This window comes from Haliotis cracherodii, unplaced genomic scaffold (assembly GCF_022045235.1).
Source record: "Haliotis cracherodii isolate W230 unplaced genomic scaffold, xgHalCrac1.p SCAF_11, whole genome shotgun sequence".
In the NCBI taxonomy this organism is placed as follows: domain Eukaryota; kingdom Metazoa; phylum Mollusca; class Gastropoda; order Lepetellida; family Haliotidae; genus Haliotis; species Haliotis cracherodii.
Genome location: NW_027266266.1, coordinates 37,966,379 through 37,971,405, shown reverse-complemented (window position 1 = coordinate 37,971,405; position 5,027 = coordinate 37,966,379). Strand labels below are relative to the sequence as shown.

The 5,027-nt window shown below is 39.0% G+C and overlaps 1 long non-coding RNA gene across 1 annotated transcript; it reads left to right on the top strand.

Moving 5' to 3' along the window:
- LOC139456470 (uncharacterized) lies at positions 1-1,635 on the top strand. The gene is made up of 3 exons (XR_011652533.1): positions 1-110; positions 1,118-1,238; positions 1,575-1,635. It is a non-coding gene; the product is annotated as an uncharacterized lncRNA (long non-coding RNA).
- Positions 1,636-5,027: the final 3,392 nt, after the last annotated feature.

Here is a 5,027-nt window from a genome sequence, read left to right as displayed (position 1 = left end):
TATAAGTACCACGAGCCCTTCAGATGAGTTTCCATCTATCTCATCCACTATGAAGGCTGTGTGTCTACTTCTCCTCGTCTCTGTCCTGCTCGTCGGAGCAGCCTTTGTCGGTGAGTCTTGAAATCTCCATAACGTCAGTTGGGTTAGTAAGAGGATGGGTTGTCAAGAGATCAGTATTATAATAGACTGGCGTCGGAGCCTCGCGGAGCATACTGTTGGTGCCTGGTACGATGTAGATGATGGAGTGTGTTATATATGCAAAGGAACCGTCAACCTTCAAAGTTGAACAGCCATTGAATCTACAAACTGTCAAAGTGTTTAAGTTTCTTAGTTCTTATTGTATATTGTACGACTTCGCTCAGGCCTGTATCATTTATGTCTTAACGTGTAAAACGGCTGAACTTTATAGCTAAAATGTCACAGAGAATCGAAACTTATTGATAAGGGGCTGGCTGGGTGTAAGATTTGGTGGTCATGTACGATAGGGTGAGGACTGATACAAACAATTCTGAATGACAATAAATCCAATACTCAACCATATCTAGTTATAATGTATGCTAAAAGATCCGATAACCTCAACTTGCTTTATCAACAAACGCTGTTATGTGAATATATCACTTATGGAATATAAACTTCCGGGCAAAAGAAACTATACACAGAAGTTTTGGGTGACTAAATGAAACAATAAGAAACGGTTATTCAATGGTGAATGAGTGAATGAGTATGGTTTTAGGCCGTTTTCAGCTATATTCCAGCAATATTACGGCGGTATTCAATGGTGATGTATTTGATACGGGTATCAAAGTTGTGTTTTGGATCATACCGTTTGCAGTGTTTCGGAGGCTGTTTTTATAACGTTTGTAATTCTTTTCAAAACAGCAGTTTTGTAAATTTTGTTACAGTCAAATATGCATGATAGGCGACGTCCTCATAAGTATAGTTTGTTGACTATAAGGAGTATCGTTATGGTTTCGTGCATGGTGTGTTCTCCTGTCACGCAGAGGCCCTGAGTCAGACCTTTCGTGATATTCCAATCGTTAACAGTATTTGCAGGCGCTCTGTAGAAATTGTATACTCGTTCTTGCACATACACACCTTGTGTCATCTTTCGTTGTAGCCGACGCCCAAGTGTGCAACGGCGAATGTCACAACAACAGCGACTGTAACCACTGCCACGGATGCAGCTTCCATTGTGACAAGGGTCACAACGACGTCGTTGGACATTGTAAATGTCACTAGTAAGTAATATTCAACACATGGTTCTAGAATTGCGATTTTCGACAAAGATGGAAATTACCCCGAATATTTCATTTACTCGCAAACGTTCATTGATTTGCCTCTCTGTGTATTGCCTTTGATTGAATCGTTCGAATGTTATGTGTATTACTATTTTGTCCTTCACATCGAAAAGTAGTTGGTTGGTCCAATGCTGTACAAACGCATTTTCACACGGACTTCCATTTACAGTCATGTACTTGGGGAAATGACCAGATAAATAGCAAGTATTTCCTTGTTTTAAGATAGTAACAATGTTTAAAAACAATTATGATACTAGTATATTGCGTCTGTTTCAGGCCCCCATGTAGGATCATCCAGGCAATGATGCTGATTCTTGAATAAAAATGGAAATGATTACTGTACTGTCTTGTTATACCTCTTCTCATTTATGATGATATTTCAGTCTGCAACTGACGTAGTATGACCACATGACACTTGTAACACTTTATAACAACCTTTCAGAGCTACTTCTTACCTTCTTTCATCCGATTTAAGGGTCAGGATGTATTTATGAATAAAAGAAGTTGCTATAATTATCCCTGCAAAAAGTGTCATGTATTCACGTTCTTCCAACTTTTAAATGACCATCAAAGACTTAAGTGACGTAGTCGATATCGGCGATCACTTTGAATATTTACAATGACCGGCTCAAGTTGAGTTAAGAAAAGCATGCGTTCCTTCATAAATTGGTTGACCCACTGGACTAGGGCGCCGCGTCTGGCTGCATGGACATGGGTGTGGAGTCGAACCCTGCTGTCATCAGCACCACACCCATTTTAAGAAAGTGATACACCACGAACTCTGTTACCTTTTTTCATAATCAAGTTGACACTATATGAACAAAATGAACTGTTTTACATTTTTAAACATCTCGTTAGGGCCATTAACTCATTTACGTAAAACAAGAAAACATCGCATTCCTGACACTTGCCGGTGAGGAGACATCAGTGGCCATTAGTTAGTACAGAGCTGCGCCCCTTTGTTGTCCAGATGGCTGTGGCTTTAACCGGGCAAGTTCTGATAATGATATTGTGTCTGTCCGCAACATTCTTGCTCTCGCTTTAACAAACGTACTAAAGGTCTGCGACTTGTGTTGTGCTTGTCATGCCATTGTATTCCTGATAATGTGTTTCTGGATCACAAATGAGCGAACTGTTCACGATTATAGACCATTTTTTCTACAGAGTAACGGAAATTGGATGTTTACTATAGCTATCAGCATTAAAAGATGTGAACAAATGTTCGGAAAAAGGCGAGTATGCAACCTCCTAAAGTTAGGTCCGTTTGTAGAGACCTACAACATGCGAACAGTGTAATCTCTCGCAGTCATGTCCTGAAGACATTGAAATGATTTAGTTTTCAGTATATACTCCTTCCATGTTGGTACACTTTTCCCAACGATTTTATCCCAGTTCTTCTCCTGGCTGTCCAAAGGGTTTTGAATGGCTGCTACCCAGTCAAAGGTTCGAGACGAAATGGGTTTCGACTGGAACTTTCTTCATGTTAGGGAACAGATGAAAGTCTGACGGAGCCACATCAGGAGAAAAGGGTGCGTGCTGAAGGAATTCAGAGCCACACACTTGGATTCTAGCATGGCAATAACTGATTTGTGCACTGGCGCATTGTTCTGAGCGCACCTTTTGTCAACTTCCAAGGTCTCGTAGTCTTACCTTCATCCTGTAATTGTCCACAAATACGGGATATTATGACATATATCACTCCTCTTATCGTGAATCCTGTTCAGTGTTCGAAATTAACGTCTGTCCATAGACCCGTGGCAGGAAGAGTTTGTGTCGGACCCGTAGTTTCAAATTCGTAGTCATCATGGCCTGCAGTAAATGTACATGTCCATGTATCTGTTACATTAAGCGGCAGCTTTTTTAATGAGGGACGGAAGAGTTTAGCCTACAGTTTCTAAGCTAGGTCTGTAGATCATGATGAAAGCCTGGCAATCTTTTTTTTATTTCACACACTGATCCTGATCTTACTATTTAGATCAATATGTGCTTCTTGACAACCCTTACACAAATGGCAAGTACCACTGGAATGATGTTCCAACATTGGAAGCTCTTTCCTCAATATATACAAAGGGAAGGGCACCACTTATTAAAAGATATTCAAAGAAAACAGATTAGAAACACTGTTCATTATTGGAGAAAGAACAGAGTGAAAAGAAAGTCCCATGAAAGTTGTTTTTCTATACATGCTAATTTCACTGCATACATTCAGGCCCAAACTACAAGCCCTTCCTGCGAAGTCAGACTTCGACAGTCACCCTCCTTATCAATTCAGTAATAGAACTGTGATATCTTTTACAACGTATAAACTTCACTATCCGACCTGACTTTCACTGATATGTGAATATGATATGGTGTGTATTATGACGTTGTTCATACAATATTTCTAACTTGACATGTAAATGAATCAAAGATGATAACGAGAAACTCGACATCGAGTTCGATTAAAACAGGTACAAAGGCAGGATCCCTGAATGATGTATCTCTTATGTTCTCACTAACTTTATTAACAAAACCTGTCGATTAGAAATTACCTATTCTGACTTGTAATATCTCACGGGGCCATATAATGTCCAACAAATGCATTAACAAATCCCTGTTTCAACGATTAGCCATAATCATTAAAACAATCAAGGAAGGACTACCATTATACCCATAGAAAGTAAATAAGACATGCCCAATTAATGCCATGAGGATTCTAAAAGTCTCAAAGGTTTTGCTAGACTTTTTACAATTATGAAAGGAACCAAGTTTACATTTTCCCTACACATTTCATTTCCAACTTTGTACACCACTATTCCACATGACAAACTTAGAAAATAACTTCATTCCGTGATCCGTGGTGTAACAGTTACATATCTATATTAAACGGTTCAGGACAAATGGTAAAAATGAAAGCAAATAACTCTTGATGCTTACTAAGAACAAAAGTCTGTGAAATGCGGCACTTCACCATTGACAACATCTATTTAGCATTGGGGGGTACGACATTTAGCCATGGTGCTTCCCATCTTTCTCATCTGTTTATGCATACTAATCGGAATTTCTGCTCAGATTTTAAAAATCAAAACAAGGGAATCTTGTCAAGAAATTGAACTTAAGCTTCACTTATATCTATGGTTAGATAGCTTTCAATTATGGTCAAGCAGCCAATTCCGTTCCGTTCAAAACAAGGTATTTTTTTAATTTCTTAAATTTTAGAAAAACAATGTAGTTCGGCCAAGTCGTTTAACTAAAGCTTCGGGTATATTGATGGTCTGATTTCGTTCAATAACCTTCAAATAGCCAATTCCCTCACCCACCTGAACTTAATTAGGAAACCAGTGAGACTGCCACGTCTGTTTCATATTTAGATATGTGCATAAAGGTTCAAAGTGATAAAAAGTTCGCCACAAAACTGTAAAAGGATAACTTCAAGTTTCCAATGGTTAACTTTCCCTTTTTGTCGAGCTATATTCCAGCAGGTCCAGCCTTTGGTGTCTGCATTTCACATTTCAGGTAAAATCGAGCATGCTCCTTCTACAAAGAATTCAAAGAATGTCAAACAACTCAAATGTTGTTTGATCAAGATTGGAACATTTAAGGCCTCAGTGAAGCTTTCAAAATGTTCAGTGACGAAACTGTTGCCCGATGCAATTCACTATTATTGACTTGTACAATATGGAACCTACTTTTATCAACACTTGACTTGCCTCTGTATGTGTTTGTGACTGGTGCCGCCGGTGGGGCAGG